Source organism: Equus caballus, chromosome 1, assembly GCF_041296265.1.
Source record: "Equus caballus isolate H_3958 breed thoroughbred chromosome 1, TB-T2T, whole genome shotgun sequence".
Lineage (NCBI taxonomy): Eukaryota > Metazoa > Chordata > Mammalia > Perissodactyla > Equidae > Equus > Equus caballus.
The window spans coordinates 192,709,912-192,727,511 of NC_091684.1; the positions used below are offsets into that span (position 1 = coordinate 192,709,912).

The window sequence follows — 17,600 nt, forward strand, 5'->3', positions numbered from 1 at the left end:
TTGGAAGGGGCTGTTACACTCAAGCTAATGTTGATTTAAGAATCGATTGGGTGAGGGAGGAGGGACTGTGTTAAGGCACGGCTTCCATCGGATTTACAGAATCTCGTGTCCCCTTACCAAGACTGTTTTGTCTTCTGCTTTGTTGGCATCTTTCTGCAGAGTTTTTATTGTTTGGGAGATGAGAAGGGCTCAGAGTAAAGTCACATAAGCTACATGCTTTCAGTGGGAGCTAACACTTCACTTGCCGGCCTTTTCTCATTTGTAATAGTCTTCCCTGGATTGGAAGTTAAGTCTGGAGAATGATAATGACGATGATGATAAAAATAATAATAAAAAATAATAAAGCAGGATGTAAGTAGACTTCCCCATTGAGCATTACCTCACCTGTACCTACTGGGGTGGCTATAACCTTGATCACCACAGGAAAATGTAGGATCCTCTGTTGTTAACACATAGCTCCAGATCCCAACACTCTGGTCACTAGATGTGACATTTAGCACTACCACACTTGCTGGAAAAATCTCTGAGTTGCCTGAGAACTGAGCAATTGAGTACCACCTTTCAGTGTCTTCTTGCTATTTCTTCCAGATTTAACAACACGTGGCAATTTTTCTTTCTAGTGTGTAGTCTTGTATTAGCAGGGCTCATTTTCTGATTTTCCCATGTCTTTAAGCCTGATTAAACCAAGTTATTGTTAACATCAGTAATTTGGAGATATGAATTGCTTCATAGATGAATACAGGAGATGTGGTACAATATGAAAATGACTGGTAATCAAATTATAAGCATCTCCAGCTCTACAGGAGTTTTCTTCAATGGTCTAACAAGGTCTCTTGAAGTCTTTTATTATATAGACTCTAGGAGGTAAATTTTCATTTCCAACATTTTGCATAATATAATTTTTGTCCCTTTTAAAACTTCCTTGTTGTTTTGCATAAGCATAGAACATTGTTTATGATTTTTGAGGTGGAAGAAATTTGCAAGTTATAATTTTCATAATTATACTCATGCAACACAAAAAGCGAAGTATGAATGTGTGGTTTCTTATTAAATTGATATCTTTGGTTACAATATGTTTTCAGCTCTAATTCCACTCCTTATTAAACATTCTATTCTCCAGATAGATCAAAGTAGTGGTAAAGATGCAAACATATCCTAATTTTTTTTGGGGGGAGGAAGATTTGCCCTGACCTAACATCTGCTGCCAATATCCCTCTCTTTTTGGCTAGAGGAAGATTCACCCTGAGCTAACATCTGTGCCAATCCTCCTCTGTTTTGTATGTGGGTTGCCGCCTCAGCATGGCTGACGAGTGGTAGGTCCATGCCTGGGAACCAAACCCATGAAGCCAGGCCACTGAAGTGGAACTTGCCAAACTTAGTGACTGTGCCACAGAGCTGGCCCCCTCAGTTTTTTTATTTTCACCATGTGTCCTTGCTATTTCCACTACTGTGTTCATCTAGAACACTCATCCTCACATCCGTCCTACTGAAATTTGAGTTTTACTTTTTTTCTGTCTCCTCATTCTGCTCTGTAACTCTGGTTTAGCACCATCCTATTCTGAGGCAAATTATTGTTGATTTGATATGTGTTACTTCTATTACCAAACTGAATACTTCTTGAGGGTAGTAACCATATCTTTTCTTTTTGAAATTCTGAACAATGATTGTGGATTTTTCTATTTTGTTATATTTCTGTCAATTGTATCTTCCTATATTTTGAAATTCTGTATTTAGGTTCATACACATTTGAGATGGTCATGACTTTTTGATAAAATTCACTCAACTGTCTTATAAAATATTCTTTATCTCTAGTATCTCTCTTTGCCTTCGAGTCTACTTAATTTGACATTAATATAGCCACGTCAGTTTTCTTATGTTTATTGTTTCTTGGATGCAGTTTTTCTACTATTTTACTTTTAACCCGTCTGATTCCTTTATTTAAAGTGTATTTCTTCTAAACAGCATCATATTTTTTAAATCCAATCTGACAATCTCTGTCTTTAAATGGAAGTCTTTAGTCCATTTACATATAATGTAAGTGCTTATAAGCCTGGATTTAAATCTACCATGTTGGCATGTATCTTCTATTTTTTCCATGTCTTCTTTTTTCCCTGTTTCTTATATCCTGCCATCTTTTATGTTTAATCACATATACTTTTTAGTATTTCAGTTTATATCTTCTATGAATTTTTAGTTAAAGATATTGGGATTATTTTAGAGGTTGTTCTAGAGATTCTAGCATGCATATTAACTTCAGAGTCTGTTTTCAAGTAATATTATTAGACCAACTTTATGGACACTGTAAGAACCTTCCAATAGTAGTTTCATTTACCCTCCTCATGCGCTTTGAGCTCTTACGTATCATTATGTTTTTCTATATATGTAATAATCCCGCTATATATTCTTATTTCCTTAAAATAGTCACTAGTGATTTTATTTTTATTTATTTATTTTTTTTTAAAGATTTTATTTTTTCCTTTTTCTCCACAAAGCCCCCCAGTACACAGTTGTATATTTCTTGTTGTGGGTTCCTCTAGTTGTGGTATGTGGGACGCCGCCTCAGCGTGGTTTGATGAGCAGTGCCATGTCCGCGCCCAGGATTCGAACCAACGAAACACTGGGCCGCCTGCAGCGGAACTTAACCACTCGGCCACGGGGCCAGCCCCAGTCACTAGTGATTTTATATATATATACAGACACACATAGTTATGAGTTTGTGCATAAGTTAACTTTTAAAACGTTTTTCATAATTATCCAAGTATTTACTATTTGTTTTTGTAGCCAAATTTCTGCTTGTAATCATTTCTTTAAGTTTGAAGAACTTTCTGTATTTCTTAGAGTGCAGATCTGCTGGACATGAAGTCTCTCAGCTTTTGTCTCTCTGAAAACATTGTTACTTTGCATTCATATCTGTATAGTGTTTTCACTGATATAGAATTCTAGGTAGGCGGGCTTATTTTTCCCCCATTTTAATAAAATGTCTTTTCTTTTTGTCTGGCCTTCATTATGTCTGCTAAGTAGGCATCATTTTTCCTATTTCCCTCTGCTTAACATGGCCCATGCTGAACTTTGGATGCTTTTAAGGTTTTCTCTGTATCTTTGGTTTTGAGCAGTTAGAATGATGTACCTAATCTGATTTTAGTTGCATTTTTCCTACTTGAGATATTTTAATTTTTTGGATCTCTGATATTCTTCGTGTACTTTGGAAAAGTTTTGTCCATTATCTCCTCAAATAATTTTCTCTCTCATCTTTATCTTGTACTCCAAATAATCATCCACACACGTACATTTAATATTGCTCCATATATTTCCAGACAATCTGCTGTACTTTTTTTCACTTTCTATTATCTTTATGTTTCAGTTTCGACTATCTTCACTTTCAATGATCTTTCCTCTGTGAGAGTCCCAAAGAGGATCAAATGACCACTTTAAGACTAGTAAGTGAATTCTTTATTTTTTATAGTGTATTTATATATTTATTTTTAGCATTTCCATTTCAGCTGGGTTTTTTTTAATGGTTTCTATGTTTCTGCTATTTTCCATCTGTTTATGCATATTGTATGCTGTAATGGTTCATTTTATGTGTCAGTCTGGCTAGGCTCAGGAATGCCCAACTAGCTAGTAAAACACCATTTCTGGGTGTGTCGGTGAAAGTGTTTCTGGAAGAGATCAGCATCTGAATCAGTAAACCGAGGAAAGAGAGGAAAGAGGATCTGCCTTCTCCAAAGCAGGCGGGCCCCATCCAACCCATGGAGGCCTGAAGAGAACGAACGGGCAAAGAAAGGCTGAGTCTCTCTTTCTCTTCTTGAGCTGGGACCTTCACGTCCTCCTGCCTTTGGGTTTTGGAAGTCCTTGTTCTCTGGCCTTCAGACTCTGGAACTTATACAGCAGCTCCCCTGCTCTCAGACCCTTGAACTCAGACTGACTTACACACCTGCCTTCCTGCTTCTCCAGCACGCTGACAGCAATTGTGGGAGTTCTTGGCCTCAATAACCGTGTGAGCCGATTTCTGTCCTAGATATCCTCTGATATCTGTCTGTCTGTCTATATACATCATACTGGTTCTGTTTCTCTGGAAAACCCTGACGAATGCATGCACCTTTCCAGTATACTTTTGTATAATTATTAAGGTAAGTCTAAATTCTCTGTCTGAAAATTGCAATATCAGGGCCATCTGTGGGTTTATTTCTATTGTCTTTTTACTTTCCTCATGGTAGATTCCGTTTCCCTGCATCTTCATGGGAATTTTAGATTTTTCTGGTATGTTAGCCATTGTTAGTAAAATAACAGTAAAGATTAGAATAAATAATGAGGAAAAGCAGGTCCTCTCCTCTGACAGGTTGATAGTGTTACTGTGTCACTCTGCTCTGTAGCTGAACTGGATATTGTGCAACTTTTGCTAGATTCAGTTCACCATTAGCCTCACAGTTTTTGAGAGGTGAATCATAAGTCTCTAGAGATCTCCTTATGTTTTAGAGTGTACCGTCTAGTTTTCAGGAAGGTTGGGGAATTTTCTTAGCTTTTTAATACTTTCCCTAGTTTCTGCACCTCAATCTCCTTCTGTCTTGCTGACCTCTCCCCAGTATTTGGAGGTGCAATTTGTACACTTGCAGAAAGTTCCACATGCCTCATATCCTAATCTCTCAGCTCTCCTGCCCTGGACTGGCCTTCAGCCTATTACCACTGCACTCGTTGAAGAACAATGTAAATAGGTTAGAGGTGGCTACAAACTTTCTCTGTAGCTGAGGTTCCACAGAATTCCATCTTCTCCCGCCATTTTACCAGTGACTACGACCATGTAACTCTTCTCTCCTAGAATGGGCCCAATATCTTGAATTAAATTCACTAGATTCTCTTGAATTTATTCATCATCAGTTTTCTGATGGGTTTAAAATTAACCAAACTTTGATAATTTCTCTGGCTTATTTTCACTTTTATTTTTATTTTTTTGTTTTTTGGGGGACAAGAATCTCTTACGACTTTCCATAACTTACCAGAAGCAGAAGTCCACTTTTGTTCTTTCTGTAGCTCTTCGGTTCTTACTAGGAGAATTTAGAAATATATAGCATCCAATACACATTTATTTAGTTGAAAATTCTGTTTTCACATTGGAGATGTCAGAAACATTTCTTCTGGAAAAGAAATGATTGATTATGACTTTTTTAAGGAACATATCTGTAGCATCACACTGAGATGCCTGTGGAGTTGTCTTAAGGTCCACTAAATGTTCTCGTAGGATGCCATAGGCCATGTTTGGTAGGTTCACTGAGAAGAAGTAGGTCAGAAAACACCATTTTCCAGCAGGGGATGATGCATATTCTACTTGTATGGGTGTCCTTGAAGTGGTCTATGAGGCATCCAGGAGCTGTTTTCTTTGGTTCTTCAGATGACAGGTCATGGATGAGGGAAGGAAGGAGACACATTTTGGGGTGCGGAAGTTACCCTGGTTTAATACTTATTCCCCACAGGAACTAATTTTTCTTGTAACAATTCCATGGGTATGGTTTTCAGGTTCCAGCCAAGGACAGGCCAGTTACAAGGTCATTGCAATCAGGAACGCTCAGAACTATGGCTTCCTACCAGGTCTTTATAATTCTCTCATTGCAGATGCAATTCACCTAACAGTGACCAATTTTAACATACGGAATGTTCTGCTCATACGTGGTTTCCAGGAGAACAGAAATAGAAAGTTGACTGACGGTCAAAATCTCATATCATGATTTGGAAGTGTTTGTACTCTCACTATTTCGACACTGAAAATTTCTAAACACCTAAATTAAATTTTTCACAGAGGATTTTATGAGTAATCCTTAGCAGTTAAATGTGAATGATAATATTTTTTGTGCATACATAAGATTTTCACTTCCCTTGAATACTATTTGGTATGTAAGCAAAATAATTTACTAAAGCCACAAACTAAATTTGATGTTATGGTCTTATATATGAAAGAAATCAGAAGATAAAACCCTGTAAGAAGGTTTTGTCTTTGTATTACAATCTTCTCATTAAAAAAAAAGACCAAAATATAACCCATTTGTCAATATATATTTCAAAATTACTTACATTTATTGTATATCATATATTATTCATGCTAAATCTCAATTAGATATCACAAGTGACAATTAAAAGGTAGGAATATCATTATAGCCACCTCAGAAATAAAGAATATGAGCCTTAAAAGAGTTAAGTAATCAGCCCTCAGTCACGAAGCCAGTGACTTTGCATTGCTAAGCAGATCATTTCTTTTCCACTACCCTAGGACTATACAGAACGCCTTAGGAATAAGTGGGTACTCTTTACTGAATAGTACTAAATGTTCCTATTAAATAACATGAATTGGCCACAACTGATCTTCTCATGTTCTTACAAGTTTTAGAGCTCTCAGAGATAGCAATATAGTATGCATTTCTTTGACAAATAAATTGCTTTTTGGTTAACTGTATATACTCTGTGAAAGACACTTCAGAAGACTACAAATATATTTTTCTAGCTTATGTGATTAGCTTATATGATTAGCTAGCTTATATGATTAAACTTGTATTATTCCTAACAATTTTTTTAAAAATACTCCTAAAATATTATGCACATGCACGTATGTCTGTGTGTATATGTATATATACATTAATACACATGTCATGTATTATACATATTAATATACATATTAATATACACTAATATACATGTATATTAGGTTTAACTCTTATTCTGGTATAGTGAATCTGAATCTGGGACTGTAAATTGGAATTAATTTATTTTTATTGGTTACATATTCATATATAGAATTTATGTAAAATTTTTAAAACTTAGTAGGGCAGTAGGTATAGGGATTGCAAATAAAATGGAAAATTTGGGATGGAAGCATTTATATGTTCATCCCAGTGTTTCGACTGCAAGAATAAGAAAACGCCAACTCCGCTGGCTCAAAAAATAAGGAAGAATTCATTCTCATGTAACCAGATTCAAGGAAAAGTATGTTCCATAAGTGGTTAATTTAGCAGAACAATCACATCATCATGCTCCCAAATTATTACCATCTTTCCCTCCTGCCACCTTCAGCATGTTGAATTTGTCCTTAGGCTGCCTGCTACTATAACCACGAGAGAACAGATACAGTTACAGGCTTCAGATACAGATGTGATAGTGTCCAGCAGAAAGAAGGGTTGTCTCTTCCTTATTTAACTTCATAAGATCAGAGAAATGATTTCCGGCAGTTTCTTTTGTAGACCGTTCCATGTTTCTCATTGGCCAGGATTGCTTCCCATGCTCATGCTAAACCAAACGCCAGTAACAGGTAGGGGCCACAAAAATGGGCTTCTTAGATTATTCGTGATTTACCCTTAAAACTTGGAATTGGCTTCCTTGCTCTGTGTAATAGAAGGGGGAGAGGGAAAACCTCAAACTCATTTAAGACTGCAACTATGGGGGGAAATACTGGCTGCTGGCAAACAACAGTGTCTGCTACTCAGTGTTTTGTTAATGGAAAATAGCTGTGCATTAGCTTTTCAACTGCAATGGAACTTTGAGAATAGTACAACACATGATTCCAAATATGTCATTTTACTATGCTCATAGAAACAAAGACAATTTTTATTTTTTTCCAACAGTGGCTAGGAATTACATAAAATAGTTGGATGATGTCTGTAAAGTAATGTGATTTTAAAACTGCAGCTGATAAATACCATCCCAGCCCGTGGTTGTAGTTGCACATATGAATTTTCATTGTGAAAAGAGTGAGTTTTCTGTTTGAGTATTAATTTAATTCTAGAACTTTCATTCTGGAGTTTAGATACCAAGTAATATTGTAAAAGTTACATGGCTAGTGGGCTTATAGAAATTGTCCAACATAAAACTGTTTAGATGAAAGTTGTCTGCTTGCAGTGACTTCTATATTTTTACTTATAATTAGGGACATAATTTATTACTTAGAGGTTTCCTTTTATGATATTTTTAGTGCTTTTTTTTACTAAAAAGTATTTGAGAATAAAATATTTAGAGGTCAAACCAAATACCGAGGAAATGGGGATATAGCAAGAGGTAGAGTAAAGATATAAGGTTGGGAGTAATCTCGTTGGCTCTCAAAGAGCATTTATTACTACTTAATCTGTTCTATGATTGTTTACAAAAGTTGCTCAATATTTTGCTTATTAAATTTCATTTCTAAATCTGCTCATAGCTCAACAATGATTTAATGAATGCCATGGTACACTGTGTGACTTGGTAAGAGTTACTCAATAGTTGTACTTCAGTATTTTTTTAATCTACAAAATGAAGATAGTAGACTTACCCATTTTCTCGAATATGAGCTATCATTGTATCAGAATCTTCTTTATCATCATCTTCATCATGATCTGGTAGTATAAACAATACTTTCTATATTTTAGAGGGAAAGATGGATTTTCTTTTGGGGAGCTGGGCCACTATTTCATAAAAATACTTTTGTGAATATATTTAAATATAAGTCAAGTCCATCCACCATTTTTGAGATAACCCTGAACAAAGAGGGACAGGTTCTGTATCCAAAATGGAAGGCATATTATGGTTTGACTGTGAATATGTTTTATTGCAATAATGTTTCTTTCCAAATAATGATTTTAGTTTACACTGAAAGACTAACTCTGGAAGCTTTGTGTGTGTGTGTGTTTACCTTTGTTTGTTTGTTGGTTTGTTTTGTTTGTAGAGGGTATGCTTTTGGGGAATTTTGAGTGTGTGCCCGTCTGTCTGTGTGTTTAATGCCACTCACATTAGGAAGAAACTCTTAAGAGACATATTGGGAAGAGACTCCTCCAGGACAACGCACTGGCTTGATTTTTCTTTACTTTTGGCTCAAGCAGAAAGGTCTTTTACTTTTTTGTTAAACTAGATGTTGTATTAAATATACATTTTCTAAGTTTTCTCTTAAAGGAAACAGCTTTTCAAAATCAAAAGCTCCATGCAAAAAGCTATGCATAGTTACACATAAGACTCATAATTTACATCATTATTATACAGCCTGATGCTTAAAGTGGGGCTGGGGGAAGTTAGAATATTTCCAGAATTAGAATTCTTGGTGAAAGATTCTCAAGCAAAAGGGGTTAAAAATTCGAATAGCATATTTACCTGAATAAGTAGAAATGTTTAGTACACAATCCAGGAATTGCTGTTTTATGCCCATTGTATTTTATTTTTTATCCAGTGGATTTCATTAAAGAAAGTCATTTAGAGTTGTGCCCCCACTGAAGTTTACTTGAAACAACCGTATGTGCTTCAGACCCTGTGTCATGCCAGAGCACTTGGACGTCGTCCTGAAGAGCTACAGGATGCATGTAACAGGGCTCAGTGCATCTCATGAACTGTGACTGTGGGTGCAAGGCCTCCAAGGATCGGTGCAAAGAGCAGGCGTCTATTCTCAACCACTGTTTTGCCACTGTGGCGGATCTGAATAAGAGCACCGCTGTCCAAATGTGTATTAAAGCAATTGTCTGCTTGAGAAATCTGGAGAATCAAAAAATGGTAAAATTTCATTAAAGACTGGGAAATTAAATCAGGAGGTTTAGCAAGAAATTAATGGTGAAGAAAACTTTAGCAAAGGTTTGGATTGGCAGAAATACCTAGAATTACATCGGCTTCTAATTAGCAGAAATAATCTATGCCCCCTTTTACTCAACGGTGCTCCGTCTGCTGGGAACATATTTTCATCCTTAGAAAGAGAGTTTTAGGCTATTGCCAGCATTCCACCTCTATTCGGTCATCAATGCACTGCCCAAATCACTCACTTGGTATGCACTAGGCAAGTTAAAATAACTGTTTAGAAGTATAATTGATTTTGCATCCCCATTTTACAGTTGAGAATAATAATGTTTTCCCAGCCAGAAGGCAAGTGTCCAGGAAAATCAATTTACTGAGTTCTCCTACAAGGCTAAGATTTTTTGTTACGTGACAGGTCAATTTATTGCTGTCTTGTATCTGATAAATTGTGGTTACCACTGATTGTGACAGTTAGCCTTCTCAAAGTTTCTTGGTGAATGTAGTGAAAATAAACTGTGTTAGTTTTTACTCCCACATGTATTTTAGAATTCTCACTCTAGCATTCCACCATAAATTTTTGGTAACTGATCTAGTAGGACGATTTGAATTCAATACTCACAATCATGCCTCTTAAGTTAGTCTGTTGTCCTTGAACTTAAGCTATACTACCAACTTTCTACTTTTTCTTAATTTAATGTATTACCAAGCCACCCCTTAGAACAAACTCTCGTCGAAGGCTTCCTATCAGTTCTCTGGAAATGTTCAAACTTAGGATGAACAGAGTAAGGATATGAACCCAGGTCATCGCAGGGAAACACCTACCATTTAACTCACTTGAATAAATAGCCACAATTTTAGGCTTATGGAAACTCTTTAGGAATTTGTATTCAGAATGGGGGAAAAAAACAGTGGAATATGCTTCTCAAAGGTGTGAAGAAGATGAGTTGGACAACTCTTTTTTTTTTAAAATTAAGGTAACATTGGTCTGTAACACTATGTAAATTCCAGGTGTACATCATCATGCCCCAACTTCTGCATAGACTTGTTAGTGGGCACAATGTAAAGTCCAGCTGCCATCCACCACCAAACACATGTGCCTCTTCACTTCTTTCTCCCTCCCGCCCCCAAACCACCACTCTGCTCCCTGCATTTATGAGCACAATCACATGGCACCTGTCCCTCTCCATCTGACCCACCTCACCCAACACAACACCTTTAAGGTCCACTCATTCTGCCACAAATGGCAGGACCTCATCCTTTTTAATGGCTGAGTAGTATTCCAGTGTGTTTATGTGTGTGCGTGTGTGTGTATGTGTGTATTATATATATATCATATCTTCTTTATCTGTTCTTCTGTTGATGGGCACTTAGGCTGTTTTCGAGTCTTGGTTATTGTGAATATTATGCTGTAGTGAAAATAGGGGTGCGTATATCTTTTCAAATTAATGTTTTCATGTTATTTGGATAAACATCCAGAAGTGGATCATATGATGTTTCTATTTTTTAATTTTTTGAGGAATTTCCATACTGTTTTCCATAGTGGCAATGTATATTCCCACCAGCAGTGTTGGAGTGTTCCCTTTTCTACACATCCTCTCCAACACTTGTTATTTCTTACCTGTTTAACAAGAGCCATTCTGATGGCCATGAGGTAGTATCTCATTGTGGGCTTAATTTGCATTTCCTTAATAATGAGTAATGTTGAACATATTTTCATGTACCTGTTGGCCATCTGTATATCTGCCTTGGAAAAATGTCTGATCTTCTGCCAGTTTTTTGATTGGGTTGTTGGTTTTTTTGTTGAGTTGTATGAGTTCTTTATATATATTGGATATTAACCCCATATCAGATATATGATATGCAAATATCTTCTCCCAATTGTTAGGTTGTCTTTTTGTTTTGCTGATGGTTTCCTTTGCTGTGCAGAAGCTTTGCAGTTTTATATAGCCCTATTTATTTATTTTTTCTTTTGTTTCCTCTTCCTACGGAGACATTCAAAAAGATACTGCTAAAGCCACTGTCAAAGAGCATACTACCTATGTTTTCTTCTAGGATTTTCATGGTTTCAGGTTTTACATTCAAGCCTTTAATCCACTTTGGTTAATATTGGTGTATGATATAAGATAATGGTCTACTTTTATTCTTTTGCATGTGGCTGTCTAGTTTTCCCAGCACCATTTATTGAAGAGACTTTCCTTTCTAGGCTGTATGTTCTTGGCTCCTTTGTCGAACATTAGCTGTCCATAGATGTGTGGGTTTATTTCTGGGCTCTCAATTATGTTCCATTGATCTGTGTGTCTGTTTTTGTGCTAGTATCATGCTATTTTGATTAGTCTAGTTTTGTAGTGTATTTGAAATCAGAGAGTGTGATACTTCTAGCTTTGTTCTTTTTTCTAAGGATTGCTTTGGGTATTCAAGGTCTTTGGTGTTTCCAGATAAATTTTAGAATTCTTTGATCTATTTCTGTGAAAAAAATTTGCTATTGGGATTCTGATAGAGATTGCACTGAATCTTTAGAATGCTTTAGGTAATATGGACAGTTTACGTATGTTAATTCTTCCAATTCATGAGAATGGAATATCTTTTCATTTCTTATTCATTTTCTTTCAACAATATCTTATAGTTTTCACTGTACAGATCTTTAACCTCCTTGGTTAAATTTATTCCTAGGTATTCTATTCTTTTTGTTGTGTTAAATGGATTGCATTCTTGATTTCTCCCTCTGCTAGTTTGTTATTAGTGTATAGAAAAGCAATTTATTTTTTCTATGTTGATTTTGTACCTTGAAACTTTAGTGTATTTGTCAATTATTTTCTCAATATTTTCAATATTTCTCAATATTTCTGTTGTAATTTCTCCTCTTTCACTTCTGATTTTATTTATTCTAGACTTCTTTCTTTTTTTCTTAGTGAGTCCACAGTTTTGTCAATTTTATTTACCTTTTCAAAGAACCAGCTCTTACTTTCATTGATCTTTTCCAATGTCTTTTTAGTCTCTACTTCATTTATTTCCACTCTGATTCCTTCTACTGACTTTGGGCTTCATTTGTTCTTCTTTTTCTAGTTATTCTTTTAGATGTATTGTTAGATTGTTTATCTGAGATTTTTCTTGTTGCTTGAGGAAGGTCTGTATTCCTATACATTTCTCTCTTAGTACCACTTTCATTGCATCCCATAGATTTTGATATGTTATGTTTTCATTTTCATTTGTCTCCAGGTTTTCTGTTTTCTCATTTGATCTTTTTGTTGATAGAATAGTTATTCAGTAGCATGCTGTTTACTCTTCATATATTTGTGATTTTTCTAGCTTTCTTGTAATTGATTTCTAGTTTCATACCATTGTGGTCAGAAAAGATGGTTGATATTTCAATCTTCTTAAATTTATTGAGACTATTTTGTTTCCCAACTATGGTCTATCTTTGAGAATGTTCCATGTACACTTGAGAAGAACGTGTATTGTACTTTTGGATAGAATGTTCTGTATATATCCGTTAAGTCCATCTGGTCTAGTGTTCCATTTAAGGCCACCGTTTCCTTGTTGACTTTTTGTCTGGATGATCTATCATTGATGTAAGTGGGGTATTAAAGTCACTTATTATTATTTTGTTGCTGTCAGTTTCTCCCTTTAGGTCTGTTAATAGTTTCTTTATATACTTAGGTGCATATATATTAATAAATGATATGTCTTCTTGATGAATTGTCCCCTTTATCATTATATAATGTCCATCTTCATCTCCTGTTATCTTTCTCAGCTTGAAGTCTATTTTGTCTAACATGAGTATGGCTACACTTGCTTTCTTTTGGTTGCCATTTGCTTAGAATATCATCTTCTATCCATTCACTTTGAGTCTATTTGTCTTTAGACATAATTAAGTGTTTACTAACCTATTCTAATATAGAGTCACAATTTTCTGATTCTATCTGTCTATTCATCATCTGGCTTAAAGGTTTTTATACCTTTGTCTTTTTGTTTCTGGCAGGAGAGATCTTTTCAAGATTTTTTGTAAGGCAGGTCTAGTGGTGTTAAGCTCCCTCAGCTTTTGTTTGTCTGGGAAAACTTTTATTTCTCCTTCATATTTAAAGATAACTTTTCTGGATAGAGTAGTTTTAGCTGACAGTTTTTATCTCTCAATATTTTGAATATATCATTACACTCTCTCTTGGCCTGTAAAGTTTCTGCTGAGAAATCTGCTGATTGCCTAACAGGGGTTCATTTGTATGTTATTGTTTTTTTTCTCTCTGGCTGATATCTTTGTCATTGACTCTTGGCAGTTTAATATTACGTGCCTTAGAGAAGGTCTTTCTGTGTTTAGATAACTAGGTGTTTTATTAGCTTCATGTATCTGTATATCCAGTTCCTTACTTATTGCAGGCTTGGGAAGTTCTCAGCTACTATTTCTTTAAATAAGCTCTCTGCTTCCTTCTCTCTCTCTTCTCCTGGGATATCCAATATCCTTATGTTGCTTTTCCTAATTGAGTAAATTATCCCTTTTTTGACTTACCAAAGGTCAAATGGGGAAACTAGTGAGCAAATTTGTCCTGTCTTCATGAAATTTAAAATATGGTGAAGAAAATAAATATCTAAGCTATAGGAATACCTTTGATAAGGCAAAGAACAATATGAGAGGATAGGATTTGAACATAAAGCCATGGATTCTGTTTTCTACCGATTTAACAAATTACCACAAACTTAATGGCTTAATACAATACAAATGTATTATCTTGAAATCCTGTGGGTTAGGAGTTTAACACAAACTGCACTGGGCTAAAATCAAGGTGTTGGCAGCACCATGTTCCTTTCTGAAAATCCATTTCCTTGCCCTTTCCGGCTTTTAAAATACACCTACATTCCATGGCTGGTTATCCTCTTCCTCCATCTTCAAAGCCAGAAGTGTTGCATCTCTCTGACCATTTTTCCATTATTCACCAAGGTCAGAAAAATTTCTCAGCTTTTAAGGATTCATGTGATTAGATTGGACCCACCTGGATAATACATGATAATCTCCCCATCTCAATATCTTTAACATAATCACATCTGCAAAGTCCCTTTACAATGTGAGGTAATGTAATCACAGCTCCTGAAGTTAGGATGTGAACATCTTTCAGGGAGTCATTATTCTGCCTACAAAAGACTAATTGAATTTAGGGTATCTTTGAGACAGAATTGCTCCTGAGTATTTTTAAACTATGTTTAGAAATCATTACTCTCTGTGTTGGAAAAGAAACATATTGAGTTTTCTCCTAAGTAAAGCTTTCAGAATGGCTTACTGGTATCATTTAACTGGTTTAAAGCTTTGGGCATGGGAAGATTAGCCAGGCACGACAGAAAATTCATTTCCTGGACCCCAATAAATATTTTATTTAGAGTACAAGAGGATGAAACCATTGACTTAACAAGTTTCAAGTGAATAGAACAAAGATCTTTTCTTTAATCTTTTTTTTCATGGAATCCAAGCTAAAGTTTCAAATAGTAGTGTGAAGCCTTAAAGATCTAATTTTTCTGTTGACCATATTGTGTCAATGTGGGATATTGAAAGTACCTTACTATGGAGTGTTTGATACTAGATTCAAACCCTAAGCAACTTAGGGTAGAATTATTGATAACACTCCTAACTCCATAGTATACATGCTGATCAGTGTGAGTGGTAACTTCTCTAAAGACTTGTCAATGCATCTTAAGTATAGAGATGGGAGACTTAAGAAAATGTTGAAGGAGTATCCATCATTGAAATGAAATTTGTGGATTTTCTAAGTCAATTAAATTGTTTTTATTTTTCAAGAAAATTGTTATTTCTGAGTAAAAACAGCATATTTCTGGTTAAAATGCAGATAAAAATGGATTAAATATGATATAGATGGGGAGTAGTGTTATCTTTAATAATAACCTCTGAAAAATAAAATGTGTTATAAATATCACTTGAAAAGTGATAAAAATGTGCTATAAATACAGATTCAAGTGAAGTTTATAGAAATATCAATTTTTAGGAATTTTGGAACAGTGTTTACATGATTTATGGAGCAAAGGAAAATGTGTTTTATAAAATATTATTTTAAAAATATTTATCCTTAAAGTATATGATTAAACTGAGCAACTTAACCTAAAGCAGAAAACCCTATTCTATGCTAAATCATTTTGGGGAAAATATGTTGAAATAAAAGGAAATAATAGCATGAAAAATCACATTGCTTTTAACAGAGAAGGAAATAAAAAAAGCAGTGCAATTCAGTAGTAAATTGTTTCATGTATTAAAAATAATTTATATAGAAGAGTATATCCAGATTACCACCTGACAGTAATAGTTCATTGAATTCAAGCAAATAAAAGTGAAATCCTTCAAAATTCTGTATAACATAAATTATGTACTAAAATATTTTAATGATCTAGAAATATAACCAGAAGTGTATTATATGTGATAGTTTTATGGTGTAGATATTTTAAGCAATCAAAATGTAGTCATAACTGGGGTTCTATGTTGACAGCTTTCTAACTCTAAAAATATATTTTGACTAGCATAGAGTAGAATAAAAGCAAAAAATTGAAATATTAGATTATTGTGGGACTCCACACTGTTCAGCTTCCAATAAAAAAGGAAATATTTATGAAATGAATACAGGACCCCCAATCTTGACTTCCACTTTTGGCATCTAGACTTACTAGAGTTTTCAAAATACAAACATTAAGATGATTAGATTATTATTATTATTTTTCAGATTTCCTCTGGGATTTGTCTGATTTTTTTTCGTGATTACAATGGAGTTATGCGTTTTGGGAAGGAAGACCACAGAGGTAAAGTGCCATTTCATCACAGTATATCAGGAGCACATATGATCAACATGATATTACACTGTGGATGCTGACCTTGATCTCCTGCCTGGAGCAGTATTTGTCAGGTTGCCACACTTAAAGTTTCTTTTTTTTTCCTTTCCATTCTTTACTCTTTAGAAGGAAGTCACTACTCACACTTAAGTGTTGGAGAATTATACTCCACCTCCAGGAAAGAGAATCTACAGAAATTATTAAAAATTCTTTTACATAGGAGGTTTGTCTCTTCTCTCTCAATTATCCATTTCACAAAAATGTATTTATATCTTTATGAACTCATGGATATTTATTTTATACTTCTGGTTATCATCTAATACTACTTTATTTGGTGGCCCATATTGTTCTTTGATGGTATACAGAAAAACAATTGACTTCGTATATTATCTTTGTATCCTCCAACCTTGCAGTACTCAGTTAATACTTCCAGAACGTTTTTTTGTTGATTCTTTGGTATTTTCTTCATAGACAATCATGTCATCTGTGAACAAAGTTAGTCTTATTTCATCTTTTCAAATCTATATAATCCTTTTATTTCATTTTCTTGTCTTATTGCAGTAGCTAAGACTTCCAGTAAACTAAGGATCTGAGTGGTAAAGATGGGTCAGTGTAGATTCATCAATTTTAACAAATCTAACACTGTGTGTGAGATGTCAATAGTGAGGGAGAGTGTCCATGTGTGGGTATAAGGGGTATATGGGAATTCTTCTACTTTCCGCTCAATATTGCTGCTCTAAAAAATTAAGTTTATTAATCAAAAAAAGTTAAGGGATAGAGAGAAATACATACTATGCTTACACTAATAAAGAGAAAGGGTAATTATATTAATAATAGACATAGCTAACTTCAGAATAAGGAAAACTATCAGTAATAAGAGAGGCATTTCATAATAATTCTCCAAAAACATAGCAATCCTTAACATATCACACTTGTTAGAACAGCTAAAGGACAAAAGATAACAAATGCTGGCAAGGATATGGAGAAAAGGGAACTCTGGTACACTTTTGATGGGATTATAAATTGGTCCAGCCACTATGGAAGAGTGTGTGGAAGTTTCTTTAAAAGTTAAAAATAGAACTATCATATGATACTGCAATTTCACTTCTGGATATTGATCTGAGGGAAACAAAAACACTATGTTGAAGAAATACCTGCACCTCCATATTCATTGAGCATTATTTACATAGTCCTGCCATGGCAACAAACTAAGTTTCCCTTGACAGATGAATGGATAAAGAAAATGTGGTATATATACACAAAGGAATATTATTCAGCCA

General features: G+C 34.8%; 1 long non-coding RNA gene across 1 annotated transcript; it reads left to right on the forward strand.

Moving 5' to 3' along the window:
* The first annotated feature begins 3,702 nt into the window (after positions 1 to 3,702).
* On the forward strand, positions 3,703 to 17,142 carry LOC138925208 (uncharacterized). The gene is made up of 2 exons (XR_011441119.1): positions 3,703 to 4,130; positions 16,215 to 17,142. It is a non-coding gene; the product is annotated as an uncharacterized lncRNA (long non-coding RNA).
* Positions 17,143 to 17,600: the final 458 nt, after the last annotated feature.